Below are 16,388 nucleotides of genomic sequence, written 5' to 3'. Positions count from 1 at the left end.
TACTCGGCTGCTTTATTTGACCCTCTGTAATGTACATTTTCTGCTGATGTTTGTTTCAATAAAAAGAAATATGAAAGCAGAACCTGTACCTTATTCCACCTTAAACCTCTTTCACCAATCCAGGTTATATTAATCCTTTCACACATACATTACTCTCAAAACCCTTATTTTAGCATTCTCCCTAGCCCAAAACGAAGCTGTGTCCAACAATCTAACAACGAACCAGGTAAACAAGTTTCTAAAACACTGACCTAGTGAATGAAACAGGCATCTATATATAGTAGGATAGAAGGCTGGCCATTAGAATGTTAGATAACGTACTATATTTGGAAAAAAGACAAGGATTGGATATCATTTCTCATGGGCTATTGATATGGCACAAACACTACTAAAGAAGCACCATGAATAAGAAATAAAGTAGACTGCATACCTTCATTATATCACACTCTACTCACACACTCCAACATACACTTACGGTCACATTTCAATGAAAACCAATAGAACATGTTATTACAAGCTAAATACAGCAGTTAGCTGTTATGTAATTGGTTATTTGGTAGTATAACACCACAAACAGAGGGTAATTAGTTACATCCACATGATTTAAAACACAAATAGGAACCCAGATAAGTAATATGGTCAATAAGTAAGACCAAGAGCCTTATTACGAGTTTGACGGTCCCGTGGACAGTCATATCAGCGGTGGCGGACCGAGCTCAGTAAGAGTTACGAGTTGTGCTTATTGGTTTTGCTAAGACAGCTGCTGAACTGCTGACACCGCTAGCCCAATCCCAGTGTGGCAGCTGTGGAGTGGACCTATGAGGCTGTGAGAGGCTCGGACTGCCAGTGAAACTGTCCGCCCAATTACGAGTTGCTTTACAACCGGTGTGATCGTGGGGGTCCAACTACCACATCTGAGATGGCGGAAAGGGAGTTATATAAGGCCAAAACTCACCTCTACTCATCTTCTACCGTCATGGAGCCCATCGGACACGTCCTGCGCTGCTGTACATTGTGACCACGCTCATAACCTGCTCTGACGTGGACGAAATCAGCGGTAAGTCATACAACTACCAGTTTCCATAGGCCTCTCTGCAAAACGATGCCCTGCCATGGACAAGGCAAGGGAGTTGGGGTCCCTAAGCAATTTGCACGAATACAGGGACCCTGTCTTGGATTGTTTCATAAAAATAATGAAAAATACTATGGGGGCTGGAAAATTTGAAAGACTTGGTCCTTGCCGAAAACAAATTCATTAGGGCAATACTGAATCTCTCTGTAAATACTCCCCTCCTGCCACTTAGACGCGATCTTGGCCTTAGACCTATTAGCCATTTTGCTATTCTCAGGGCTCTTCTGTTCTGGGTTAGGATTTGGATCAGTGACACTCAGGTCCCGTTGAAGAAGGCCCTGGCAGATCTAATTGCCCTGCAAACACAAAGAGGTCGCATTAAATGGCTTAATATGATTAAGGATTGTATTTTAAAGCTAGGTTTGGGGGCCCTAAGGGAGGATCCAGGTTCTATAAGAAAATGAATGGTTCCCCTACTTAAAAAAAAGTTCTGGAAGTTCACAGACTGGCAAAGTATAGCAAGTCACACGCATTGCACCGTAACCTCTAGTTTTCTAGATTTTAAAGGATGGGTTGGTTGGGAACCGTTTATGCATGCCATCGAACCACCCCAGGCAAGAGCCTTATATATCCAATTTAGGTATGGTTCATTGCCTCTAAATTCAAGAAGAAGTACTTGTGAAAATGCATCTGTATTGCCAGTATGCCCCACCTGTTAAGCTTCCTCTGAGACCTTTGTACATTCTCTCTTTCTCTGTCCGACCTATGCTGATCATCGGAAAAATTGGATTTTGCCTGTATGTCGCTTATTATGCTTCACACGTCAAAATGATGCATTAAGAATTTTTATCTCTGATACTATCAGATGGCAGGTTTTTGCTATCTCAAGATACTTAGGGGCCCATTAGGATGTTGGGCGGATTGCTCCCGCCAGGCTGGCAGTAGCCACCGCCAGCCTGGCTGGGGCAATCTGCCCTACATCCTTCCCTGAAGCCCCCCCGGCCATATTAGTATGGCGGGGGGACCACGGCGGAAGAAAACACCGCCCGCCAAAATGTTGAATATGGTGGCGGTGTCTATGAGACACCGCCAGCCATATTACAATGGAAAGAGTGCAATGCCTTTCCGTGGCGGCAATGCCGCCACGGAAAGGCAGGCGGTCTTCACTCTGGGGGCCCTCTGCGGGCCCCCAGAGTGAAGGTGAGTGGGGGGTGCACACGGGGGGTACTGTGGTACCCCCCTTCATTTTCATTTCCAAAGCGGCATGCACCGCGCGGTGCCTGCCGCTTTGGAAATGAAAATGCTGTGATGTATTGTCAGCATTGTGGCGGGCGGTGCAGAGAGCACCGCCCGCCACAATGCTGAGAATACAGGATGTGCCCGCCACTGTGGTGGGCACATCCTAATGGCAGCCCCGGGACCCCTGCCCTTAAGGCGGGCGGTCCCGTTTTCTGATAGAGTGGCGGGCGGGCAAAGCGTTTCGGGATGGGTAAAAGGCAGGAGGTGGGATGTAAGGCATGGGTGGGTGTAAGGATGGAGTCAGTGAGGAGGCCAGAGCCTGAAACGACCTCTGTAGGCCAGACATAACACTGTAAATGCCTACCAGGTAGTCCAGCATCTGCGTCATTTAGCTGGAGGGCCCCTGGATGGGATTCACCAGTGCAGTCTGCCCATCAGAGATCTGTCTCAGGAGGTCAATACCCTCCTCCCTTAGGGCAGCTGAGGGGCACAGGGACTGAGTCGCGGACAAAGATGTTTTGGACACAGGTCCTGTGTGGTCCACCACCACCAGAGGGTCGTCGCTGGAGTTTGACTCAGATGAAGGCGACTTCACTTCCACTTCACCTTCCACTTCAGTAAGCTGGAGGTAAATGATAAAATCAGGAAATATACTTTCTGTTTACGCCTATTGGTTGCCTTGGTAGCCAATAAGAATCCTTTTTACAATGAAGTACATCTGTACTGTCGCAGTAGGTTCTAGCTAGTACCGCAGTACGGGTGAACTTTAAAAAAAAAAAAATTGAACTGGTATTTTCAACAACAAACTACATGAGCACTACAAAATCTATTCTACAAGGTTAATATTTACATACATTTAAAAGTAAAAATATATTTAGACTTCGACTACCTACATAACCTAAAACCTACCACTTTACAAAACAGCCAAAAAAAACAGAGAACTAAGGTCTAATTCAATTTATAAATGTAATCTGCCTTCCACATGTCACAGACACATTATTTGGCTATACTTAATATACATGCTATGAAAAAAATGTCTACATGTTATATAATTCTATGTGTTTCACAAACATAACTCAAACATTAATATCCTTATATGTTTAGAAAACACTGAAATTCCATTAAAAAAGTAGAGGTTATGAATTAGACATTATAAACTGTACAGTTATATTTATCACTTTTATTTTTAAATTACGTTCCACTTTCAAGTTACTATAAGTCACGCACCTCAATGCACACTTAATTACCTACATTTTACAAGCCAATTACAGTTCAATATCACTTGCGCAAACACTGTTGTCACCTAACTCGCCACAGTAGAGTAACTATAATTCGCACCTTTGCTATGCACCTTTTATACCGTTTGATATAACATTATTAATTTCATGTAAAATTATATTTGTCATAAAAACTCTTACTACATCTCAAATAACATTATTTTCAAAATACATTTCATGTTACAGTAGCGAATTATAGTTAACTCTCTTACTGGGGTGCCAAATTAATTTGTAGTGGGTGGCTGGGGTAGGCCCAGGGCACCACCTCTGGACCCAGTCGATGGCGTCCCCAGGTCCTCATTAAGGCACAGAGAGCGGGGTCACACCGTCCCTCTCCTTTTTTAAAGCAATGATAGGGACCTCAGGCCGTAAGAGGCTTGGGGAGGTGGACCACATGACCTCCCTCCCTTTACCAGTTTTGATCCCATGTGCACCTGCTGGAGTTTGGATACCAGGCCCTGTACCCATCCCCCTACTACGCACAAGCCATGTGCAGCCAACCCCATGCCACCCACAGCCGAAGGGAAGGCAGCTCCATGCTGTGAAAGACCTTCAGGCATGCCCAGCATGGACTTAGCCTCAAGGCCACAGGCCAGGCCCTGCATCCCTGCTTTCTGTCTATGTAATGTAATGTAATGTAAAGAATACTTGTGTAGCGCAGCTGCCCCCCAACGGGTATCCAGGCGCTTAGATTACCAATAAACCACTCTGTGTATCCAATCAGAGTTAAGTACAGATTTAGTCTCTGGGAAACAATCTAGTTTTCAATTCCTTCCTAAAATGTGACAGAGTGTTCATTTGTCTAAGTTCAAGAGGCAGTGCATTCCAAAGTCTGAATGCTGTAAAGCTAAAAGATCTGCCACCCAGTCAGACTTTATTGACATGATGGATACAAACCAAACTGGCAAAAGAAGAACGCAAACATCTAGCAGGAAAGTACCATGAGAATTTCCTCTGTAACAGATTAGGTCCTGTTTTATGTGCTGCCCTATGAACAATACAGAGTGCCTTAAATTGGACTCTTTGCACAATGGGAAGCCAGTGTAGATCTTTTAGGGCAAGTGAAGCAGAGGCTCTGCATGATCGACTTAACCCAAGCTTAGCCGCCATAGTCTGTACCCTTTGCAATATTTTTAATCAGGGAGGCTGGGGCACCCAGGAGAAGTGCACTGCAGTAATCTATTCTACTCAGGACAATACTCCGTACCACTTGGGGTCTAGCTAAAGCAGGTAAAAAGTAGTATTTTTCGGAGAGCTCGAAGCAAAGATAAACAGGTGTTCACAGTTTTATTTACTTGAGAGTCGAGTTGTAAATTGCTGTCTAGTAGCACTCCTAGGTTACGCAATGTTTTAACGGGTAGTGGAGGATTGTTAGCAGAGACTGGCCAGAAATCTACTGGGAGAGGTGGAGGGATTTTACCTGCAGCACAGCAGAGTACTTCAGTCTTGTCCCCATTAAATTGTAATGAATTATCTCCCAGCCAGTCCGCTGTTTTACGCATACAGCTATGAAATTTCTCCAGAGGCACTACTTTGCTGCCCTCAAAGGAGAAGAGCCTGAGGAGATGCAGGCTGCAATAGCATTAAACTCCTCTTGTGAGGGGACCTGGAACCAGTCCATAAGCACCATGTGTTCCCTGGGGGGTAATTCATAGGGAGTTGTATTACAGGTTAAAAGGTGCGTATCATCTACCCTGTCCAGTACATCATCTATAGGAGTTTTTAGCCCAGTCTATACCCTGATTCTATAACAAAATACCACTTTCCTATCTGATGTGATCTTCTCGTCTCCAAAGGCTTTCAGGTACAAATCTGCTCCAGGGCAGTAAAAGGTCACCAGTTATTTCATATAAAACCTGGAGGCTGGGTCATGATAGCTGCTGCCATTTCATAAGAATGAGTACATTCACAAAAATAAGTAACTGAAATATAAAACTAGTAAAACAAACTAACACAATAAGTTAAAATCTCAACTTTCCTTTCTCTTGCAACAGTCGCTCATGGTATTCTGAAATCCTGATTCTGATGTGGCTTCTGTCCTTATACCAAAATATTAACAATATTAAAACATTGAGGGTCACATGTACAACAAAGTGGTGGAGCGTGTTGTTAACCTCCTGGCTTAACGACAAACTTCGCCACTAAGGAAACGCAAGGCTGCACCATATTTACAAGAATGTGGTGCAGCCTTGCATTTCCCCCTGTGATGGCGCTAAGTTTCACAACTTAGCACCAACGCAGGCACCCTTCCACCAGAGTGCAATGGGGTCTGTGTGCAGGGGAGGATTGGTAATGTGTAGGAAGGTGTCCCTTCCTGCACATAAACAATCCTAAAATGCCATTTTGTAACTTTCATGTGTGCTGCTTTATGCAGCACACATGAAAGTTACAAAATGGCATTTTTTAAAAGGTTTGTTTATGTACAGGAAGGAAAACCTTCCTGTACATAAACAAACCATGGCATTTTGCTTTTTCCATGTGTGCTGCACAAGGCAGCACACATGGAAAAAGCAAAAACATGGAGAAATAATGCATTTCTCCTTGTTTCGCAACCTTAAGACCAGGGTTTACCTGGTCTTAATTTGGGCGCTGCCTACTATGTACACCAGCCTTGTACATAGGGGGCAGCATCCAATACAATGGGCGTTGCGGTGGAACATGCAACACAACACCCACTGCACGCCCCTTTCATGCTAAACATAGCGTGAAAGGGTGCCTTATGTACAAGGCAGCGTTAAGCCACGCTAAGTGGCTTAATGCTGCCTTGTACATAAGGCAAGGCCCCTGACGTTCCTATGGCGATAGGGGCTTCTACATATGCCCCGGACTGTCAAATCCAAACTCCTCTTAGCGAAGAAACTGTAAGCTACACTTGTTTCCCGCTACACTGACCACTGTATAGAATGTAAGTTCAAAATAACGGTACACTGATTAACCCAGCCTACTTGATGTTGCATACTTGATGCATTGGTACGCTGTGATGAAAACACGTTATGTGTTGTCGCGTTCACACTGGTGGGAAGGTGGCTGAATGAAATCCTCAGCTCGAGCACAGATGGCTGCTCGTTTTAAAAAAAACGCACCAACGGTAACACTACGAGGTACATGTCCTTAAATGTTAACATAGCCACTATGCTCTCAGCTGTCCCTGAACATGTTCAATGTTGTATATTCATAAAGAAACTGCTCTCCTTAGCTCAATTTCCAGAACAAACAGAAGCATTCCATGGAGGTTAGACATTCTCAGGAAGGGGGCGTGGCTTGGTGCCCTAGGAGCATGGCGGCTTCTTCGTGAGCGCTCCGCAACGACCGCTGGAACCTGCGCTATACGGCGAGCCTCACCTTCTTCGGTCCCGGTTTCGACTACCGGAAGGCTCTCCCTCGCTATCGCTGAGGCTCACTTTCACCATAAATCTGACTGAGTAAAAACGGTTGCGGCTCTCCAACGGCCGCGACCGCCATTTTGTCTTCATTTGAGGTGCCGAGGCTCCTGGCTGCTTCTTCTATACGATGCCTCATTTGGACATTTTGAGCCTTATCATGCCCTTGTCATGACTCTTTCCCATCTGGGTGATTTTCTATGGGCATTTCTTTCACCGCAACGAATTTGGATGCATCCTTTGACTACAGCAGTTCTGTCATAGATGTCTGGCGGCCATTTTAGGTATCTCCACGATTTTTCTTCTTTTTTTTTATTAACGCCTTGCTAAATGCGTTTGCACTGTGCTTTATGGTTCCTGCAGATGGCGTTTTCTTGTGCCTCCTTTATTTTTACATAACTTGCCAACTTTTTTCAATGGCATTGTGGTTTTAACGTCTTATTTCTGCTTTATATCCTGCCCTCTTCAACATTGCCTCATCTTGCCTTTTACTCCTCCCTTTTTCTTACCTCACCATTTCTTTTTTATTGTTCTCGCATGGGCAGACCGAAGCAGCACTTGACTTCCACCAACTCGAATCGCATTTTGCTTAAAAACTCCCAGATATTTAAAACATTTGCTCAATTTGAGGCATCCCAACAGTCTCTTGCTCCAGACGCATCTCCTGCAATGGAATCCTTCTTACCAATCTCAGGAAAAGCTACATCTAAACGATTAAAAAAAGGTCCTCCCTCCCCGCCTAAACCATTATCCTCCGTTTCTGTGGAACTATTACTGGAGGAAATCAGGGCTCTTCCTCCATTTATGGAAGACACCAATGCTAAGCTACAAGTGCTTACAGACAATTGGACGCAAATGGAGGCAAGGGTCACCTCAGTGGAACGAAGTGTCTCCTCACTTCAAGAATCAGGTGGAGGACCTTGAGAATCGTAATCGGCGCAATAATCTGCGTATGTACGGCCTTGTGGAGGGCTGCGAAGAGAATGACCCCATCACCTTTTTCAGGTCCTTTTTACCAAAGCTACTGCACTTGCCAGAAGGTACCGTGCTTAACATCCAACGTGGGCACAGACTGGGCAGACCTCCATCATCTTCCTCACCTACTTCAAGACCGAGGAGAGTTATCATGTACTTTCTAGAATATACAGACCTCTTGAAGGTTTTTTCAGCTGCTAGAGCCTCCCCTCGGCTAACCTGGTCTGGCTCTTCCTTATTTTTTGCGCAGGACTACGCCAAAGCCACAGCAGCTCGACGCAAAGCTTTTTTGGATATGAGACCTGATCTTCGTTCCATCGGGGCCAGATACGGTCTCTTTCATCCATGCCTTTTTAAGGTCACATACAACAATAAAACAACGACCTACGAGGATCCAGTTCGCCTTCGCAGCTTCCTGAATTCCTGCAGAACAACTGCTATGGATCTTTCTGAGTCTTCCTCTTCTTTTCCTCCTTGATTCTTCTGTTTTCATTCTTTTTTACTGTTACTATTTTTCTCCTCTGCATTCTTTTTGCTTGGTGCTTATTTCTTCTATCGCCATACTTATTGAGGTATTAATGTAGCTTTTCTGATCCATTCTCGATGTTATATTGTCTCTTTTGCATTCCTTTTTCCTAACTCTTCTCTTTTCTCTCGTTATCTCTATTCTGATAGTATTGTAGATTTTATTGTTATTTCATGTTGGTATTGTTGACTTAGACTCTGTTGGTTTTTTCCATTGTCCATTGTTTGACATTCTAACGTTTTCATTTCCTCATGTTTTCCGCAGACTTACCACCTCGTTCTGTGGGTTCCTTCGGTTGTGCGTCTCGCTGACCTTGGAGGTCAAGCCTGTTCGATGTGGCTCCACCCCTCCCTCCCTTCGTCCTCATTTTTGTTCCTGATCCTTTTCAATTACCTACCCCAGTTTGTAGGTATGTTTTCCTCTTTATTGATCCTCATCCTTTTTCAAATATTCACTTCCATTCCTTCCTTCTATTTACCTCGTTTCTCCTTCCTCTCCGGTGTCATTCTCTGTTCTTTCTCTTTCGCTTCTCTATTATTACCTTCACCCGATCATTTGCCTTTTACACTGTTATTGTGGGTTATGCTCCCCCTCATCCTATTTTACGCCTTAGATATCTCTCCTTTTCTCTTTTTTACACTTTTTTCCTTCTTTTTTCAATTTGCAGTGCGCTTTCTTGCATGTTTTTTTCTCTTTTCCTGTGCTATTTCTCCAATATTCATCTTTAATCCTTATGGTCTTTCACTCCCTTTGGTCTTTCCCATTTGGTCTTCGTATCTGTGATTGGTATCTGTTTTCTTATGTTTGATGTCTGTTAGGATTGTTACGTGGAACGTTAAAGGTCTTCATTCTCCTATTAAGTGACAAAGTATTTTAACCCACCTTGCTAAATTGAACGTAGATTTTGCTTTTTTACAAGAAACTCATTTGTCTCAGGCTGAATGTGTCAAACTTAAAAGAGGTTGGGCGGGTGAAGTTTTTTATGCTCCTGAGGATGGGAAACGAAATGGTATGGTAATTTTGTGTCGCAAGTCCCTCTCTTTTTCTTTAGTTGATACAGAATCTGACCCTGAAGGTAGATGAGTTTATGTCAAACTCTCTTTAAGGGGTGTTCCACTCTCTCTTTTAAATGTATATGCTCCCACAGGTGGTGATCCTACTTTTTGGCATACCATGGCCTCTTCTATTACCAAATACTTGGATGATAACTTCATCCTGGCTGGAGATTGTAACCAATCTCTTGATCCTTTTTTGGACAGACAATCCAAGGTCCCCTTTGTCCCTAATAAGCCACCCAAGCTTTTCGCCCAGGCAGTTTCACAACATAAGCTTGTTGATGCTTGGCGTTTATGCAACCCAACTACTAGGGAGTTTACTTTTTATTCTCCCTCCCATCATTCACAATCCCGGATTGATTATATTTTTGTTTCTCACCACATTTCCCAAACCCTCACTAATGCAGAAATTGGTCCCATTTTGTTATCTGACCATGCTCCTGTCTCGATTAATATTGATATTTTACCAAAATCTGTGGGGCCTAAGCGATGGCGCTTTAATAATTCCCTTCTCTTGGATCCCAAATTTATTGCTTCCTCAAATTCTTTGAGTTTAATGATACCCCGCATATCCCCAAACACACTATTTGGGACGTTTTCAAAGCTGCTGCAAGGGACTTCATAATTAGCTTTGTAGCTAAGAAACGGAAACTTGCTCGCAATTATATTGGGGATCTTCTCCGCAACATCTAGAGACTGGAACACTCCTATTACACCTCTCTCTCACAAGACAGTTTGACCGCCCTTGTTGATGCTAAAATGAAATGTAATAAGCAGTCCACAGAAGAAGTCCAGTGCGAAATTTTATGGGGGCAAAAATAAAGCAGGGAAAATTTTAGCTAATTACTTGAAGGCTAAGCATAATAAGTTAAACATTAAAGCTATTTTTGACAATGACTCTGTTCTCAAACATAAAGATGATGACATTTTGTCTTAATTTTCTCGTTTTTATGCTAATCTTTATTTCTCTGATACTCATCCCACTGCTTCTTCCCTATCCACTTTTTTCTCTGACATTCGCACACCTCACACTTTCCCCCTCGACCTAACCTCTTTGGAATCTGATATTTCTCAGCATCAACTACTTACTGCCCTACAACATCTCAAAAAAGATAAGGCTCCCGGACCAGATGGTTTCACTGTTGAGTTTTACCTTCAATTTTCCAATTTTCATTTACCTAAGTTAGACTCATTTGTCACCTTGGGTAGCTCCTCTGGCACTTTTTCGGATGCTTACGTCTGTCTTATTCCGAAAGAGGGGAAGGATACTAAACATTGAAAAAACTACAGAGCCATATCGTTGGTTAATATAGACTATAAGTTATTCGCCAAAGCACTTGCTGCGAGGTTAGACCCTTTTTTACCAGATTTATTAGGCCCGGAACAGTCTGGCTTTGTTAAAGGACGCTTTATATCTGATAATACTAGACTTTTATTTAATGTTTTATCTAAATCTCCACGCATCCAACACTCCTTGGCAGCAATTGCACTAGATGCTGAAAAAGCATTTGATAGGGTCGAATGGCCATATCTTTTTTACACACTTAAATGGTTTGGTTTTGGCCCCAAATTTATTTCACTAATTTCCTTCCTTTATTCTAACCCTCGGGCTGCAGTTTGTGCTAATGGTTTGATTTCTTCCTTTTTTTGTTTAGCCAGAGGAGTCCGTCAAGGTTGTCCCCTCTCCCCGTTTCTCTTCAATTTAGCTTTAGAACCCTTCCTTTCTAAACTCCGTCAAAATCCGGACATCTCTGGTTTTCAGACTCCCCATTGCCATATCAATCTTGCTGCTTATGCAGATGCCATTTTACTTTTCATGTCTAACCCTACTGTTTCTGTGCCCACTTTTCTCCAGGAAGTCCATAATTATCCTCTGATTTCTGGCTATAAATTGAATAATGACAAATGCGAAATTTTACCCTTAACAAAATGTACCTTCAAACCTGATTTTGCCGCCTCTGATTTTACTTGGAGCCCCTCTCATATTAAATACTTAGGTTTGCATTTACTCCTCTAGGCGCAGACACAGTCTCCCTTTGCCGTAATAAATGTATCCAAAAACTTACTGATTTAACGACAAAATGGCATCCCCTTTATTTGTCCTGGTGGGGCCGCCTTGACACTATTAGGATGATGTTGTCCCCCATAGTTCTTTATACCATCTCCAACATCCCAGCAAAATTTTTTAGGAAGATCAACTCAATCCTTTCTACCTTCCTTTGGAGTAATAAGAAGCCCAGAATGTCCATTCTCAGATTAATCCGTCCTAAGTCGGAAGGGGGTGTTAATTTTCCAGACTTCCCCACATATCACAAGGCTTTCCTTCTGCGGCATTTATAGGAAAAACAATGGTTTTTGGTGGCCTCAAAAGGTCCTGGTAAAGTAGGGTATGACTATGTTACTAGAATCAATCCTAGTACTAAAATTTCCTTATTTTAAAACTGTTTCAGGAAAGCTCACCACGTCCTGATGATGATCTAAAATTGTTTAGATCGAAACGCCGTCGACCCAATCAAGGAAACTCCCCTACCCTACTGTATATATTTGTGCGGGGAATACCCTTGTTTGTGACACTTTGTATATAGTTTTACTCTAATTTTTCACTCAGTCACTATAAGCACTTTGTCACTCATGTGAGCACCTGAAAAATATACATGTACTAAAAATATAATAAAGTATTATATTTGTATGTTACCCTACAAAAAAATCTCTCCCAGGATTGATTCTAGTAACATAGTCATACCCTACTTTACCAGGACCTTTTGAGGCCACCAGAAACCATTGTTTTTCCTATAAATACTTCAACCCCAGGTTTTACTAATGGGGTACCCTTGTTTTCCATAACTATTCCTTCTGCAGCAAGCTTCTTTCTGGTTACGTGACCCGGATGACGTCTCTCTTTTATGGGTGTTGCTTGAGCGTCTCTCCCTCTCTCCTTTCTCCTTTGCTGAATAATTGTCTTTCTCACACAAACCGCTCACATTATCTACCCCTATAATTAAATTCACTACTAGGTTGCTCTTATCCTCCACTCCTGACCCTCCTGCTACACTCACTGAGTTTCTCAACTCCACCATTTGGCATAATTAATATCTATTAATAAATAATAAGCCCTTTTATTGGAAATCTTGGAGGCTGAAGGGTTTAATTTGGATTTCTCAGCTCTTCTCTAACTCCACTTCCCTATCCTTCCCGACTCTTAGTCGTGCTTTCAACTTGCCTGCTTCTTTTGCTCGCAAATATTCCTTGCTTCACGAGGCAGTAATGGTACACCACACTCACTTCGCACTACTCCCGGCCCATCATCTCCCTCTCACCCCTGTCTCACAACTCCACTCCTTTTTACATACCACTTCCAAAGCATCTACCATTTACAAACATCTTCATACTGTAGAATCCGTCAGACCAAGGTCCAAGGTGGAAGAACAGTCGGAATCGGACTTTGGTACTTCCTGGCCCATTTCTTTGTGGGATAAAATTTGGACCAAACTTCGTAAACCGTCTAGGGCAGCGAACATAACCCAAACTCTTTTCTTCATATACAATAGATTGCTTTTTACCCCACATACTTTGAGCAAGCAGTTTTGCGTAGTTTCAGACATTTGTTGGTCTTGCTCTTCCCCACAAGCTACTTTATTTCACATGTTATTTTCTTGTAAAATTGTTCATGCTTTTTGGATACAAATTTGGTCCCAAATCAACACAATTTTTCATACTCACATTCCCTTTTCTTCTACCCACATCTTTTTAGGAAGTACTTCTCCATGTTGGGATGATGTTGAGCTTAATGTTAAGATTGTTGATTTACTAATAGCTGTTGCATTCCAACAGATCACAGCTAATTGGAAGAATTTTTCAAACATTTCTTTTAGGGCATGGTGGTATGATGTATGCCACAATCATAGACTGGATACTGCTTTTGTATTTCCTATTCATTTGGCAATAAAACGTTCGGACCTTTGGCTTCCTATCACTTTATACCTTGATGTATGTGCTAAACGTTCTTTTCAACTGTGCCCTACTTAGCAGGAAGTCGCTAAGCCTCCTTGATTGACCTATACGTTCACTTTTTTCATTAACCGCTGTACTATATTTTTCCTGTTATTTGCTGTATTCGGATTTTTGTGACTCATTTGTTCATTTGGAGTTTTCTGTAACTATTTATTTTATTGCACTGCTTTACTTGCTTGTTATTATTTTCCTTTTATACTGCTTTTCCCCATTATAATGACACCCTTTATTTGATCAATAAACGTTTTATGAACTGAAAAAAAAGACATTCTCAGGAGTGCTGCCGATGGGACATGCACCCTGCATAGGTAACTTGTTGCACGTGTTAAACCCACTTGATGCAAAAACCAATTGAGTCTTATTTGCGATCAATGGGGTTTATTCTCAAATAGTGAAAATAACAACCAAGGTTTCACAGGACTCCTCTCGCTGGAATCCTCAGCCTTTTCCTCCCTCTCTTTCTTTACATTCCGTACTCAAAGTGATGATCTCATGGTGCTCTGGAAATAACATCTAAACCACAACAGTTCACAGCTTATAAATCTACAGAAATAAGAGGACAGGTTTTTTGTAGTCTGACACCCTGTCTAAATGCTATTTCTAAAAATGTACACTTAATATGGCGTTAAGAAAAGTAACCGAAGAATGCTTGGTGACCTAGAATGTGAATTAAGAAACCTCATTTGACCTTCAGGGCTCATAAAATAGTTGAGATGTATGTTTCAAGCTAGTAAAAGTGGCCTTATAAGACTCATAGCTGATGAGTGGAAAAGGGAATAGAAGAGGGCAATAATTTTCCTAAATCTACGAATCATAATTTTTAACATTCGATGGATTATCAAACTTCTTTGTGGGTAGGCATGGAAATCTTTGAAAGTGAAAGATGTTCTTGCATATTCCTGCTGCCTTGTACTTCGTCTGTGAATTGCTCTCATCAGGGACTAAGTGTTATAGAAATGATCATTGAAACATCACATTTTTCTTCTCTCCTAAGTCAAATGCTTTTCATGATGAAGAAATCCCTTTGTTAACACTCATTGTTGAATGTTTGGTGATTTTTCCGTTCCCTCAGAGCATTACTCCAACTTTTCCAAGTACATCCATGGACGTAAATTATGTGGAGAAACAACTTATGGATGCTACTAAACTTCCAAATAACCACCTCATGGCCTTCCTAGGGTGTACCGACATGTATACTATACGTGATTCTAAACTAACTAATATAGCAAATAATTTCTTTGGCTGTAGATGTTTACAAATCCAGAATTTTATTTTCGGTTCCCAGTGTTTGTGACCACTGATATCATTTTTACAGACCTACGTAAACGTAGGTATGCAAAACATATTGAAAATTGGGCCCATTATGATTTAATTATGCTCGGATGGATCGAGCTATTTCCTAGTGCACTGAGTTCACACTCCTTGTTTACCTGACTATCTTGAGTTTATTGTAGATGTTACCCCTTTTCCTAATAAGGATAACACAGGCTCTTTGACACTGAGTTATTTGCACTATTGAAGAGCGATTTATACACTGAATACTGTGATTGGATTGTTTTTCCAATCTGTACAGACTAAATTAAAGTGGGTCAAGAAATACATGAATACAATAATAATCAACTAGTGTTGCAAAAGGCCTCTATATTACCAAACGAACAACCAACCCCAATTTAATGAGAGGAAACCATCTCACCAACATTCAAATGGGCATAAAACTTTAACCAGTGCAGACAACGTCTGGACATTGCAGACACTGATACTAATCAAACTGTAAAAAAGTAAATATAAAAGAAACACATAATAATTAAAATTTTCAGGATATAAAATAACTAATTACTCTTTTGACATCCATTTTTTTATAACCAACTTTATTAAGAATCTTTTGACATCTAACATTACTATGTACACAGTTAAACATAAAAACAAATACACACAAGCGCCTGGGCAAAACTTACATGTTGCAGGTGAAACTTGTAGTATGAGAAATTCCTTGCATTGCATGATGTTGTGATGTTTCATATTTTTCACTCATGGGCCAGTGATTTGTGCAGAAAAACAATACTCTGTAATAGAAAGACATTGATCATACAAAAAGCTAGGCAGCTATGGTATTACTGTTGCACATCCTAAAACTTTAGGTATTATTTAAAGGGTTAGGACACACACGGGAATTCTGATGCCTATACGGTACGCTTAGGCCCTATCACGGTCCAAGATACGTACGGCAATCATTAAGGTTCAAGGCAATGGCCTCTTACTTGTAATTTATGTACTCGTTTTGGAGGGTTTGACATTTATTGTTGGTGGATTTCACATAAACGAACAGACGGTGATTAACTAGGTCTATTTGGCACAAGTAACTAGTCAAAGTATCTGTGTTCTTGCCAGGTCTTAGGCTGCAAGGACTGGAGAGCAAATCAAATACAATTAAGCAAAGACTGACAAAGAGGTAATACTATAATTTGGAGCTCTTCACTTTAAAAAATGTGTTATTGACTGTGGCAGATTCATAAATAATCTAGGGGCATATTACCAAGGGGGGGGGCGATAGACAATTATCGCCGATTTAGCGGCCGTTTTCGGCCGCTAAGCGGCGATAATTCTATCGCCCCATTAGCAAGCTGTCGCTAACTGATGTTAGCGACAGCTTTTAGGCGATAGCGAGCGGTTTGGGGCCCGCTTTGCATGTCAGCGATGTTTATCGCTAATGACATGCAAAGTGGGCGTACCCAACCCGTTAGCGACTGAAAGCAGTCGATAATGTCACTATCGCCTATTAACAAGGCAGGCGTATCGTTGGAAATATTCGCGCTAAGCGCGAATATCTCCAAAAACTAACGCCTGTTCAGACCA

General features: G+C 41.8%; 1 protein-coding gene across 6 annotated transcripts in view; it reads right to left on the bottom strand.

Annotated features, from left to right (window-relative positions):
* The window catches only part of LOC144754318 (uncharacterized), a 771,250-nt gene that overhangs the window by 686,316 nt on the left and 68,546 nt on the right, over nt 1–16,388 (bottom strand). For all 6 annotated transcript variants that reach the window (XR_013594709.1, XM_078641989.1, XM_078641991.1 and 3 more), the window contains exon 2: nt 15,491–15,598. The gene's annotated coding sequence lies outside the window, so the exon portion shown is untranslated. The remainder of the gene's footprint in view (nt 1–15,490; nt 15,599–16,388) is intronic.

The sequence above is a fragment of the Lissotriton helveticus genome, chromosome 5_1, assembly GCF_964261635.1.
Source record: "Lissotriton helveticus chromosome 5_1, aLisHel1.1, whole genome shotgun sequence".
In the NCBI taxonomy this organism is placed as follows: domain Eukaryota; kingdom Metazoa; phylum Chordata; class Amphibia; order Caudata; family Salamandridae; genus Lissotriton; species Lissotriton helveticus.
Note: the sequence above shows the minus strand (reverse complement) of the source record. Positions and strands in the feature narration are given on the sequence as shown.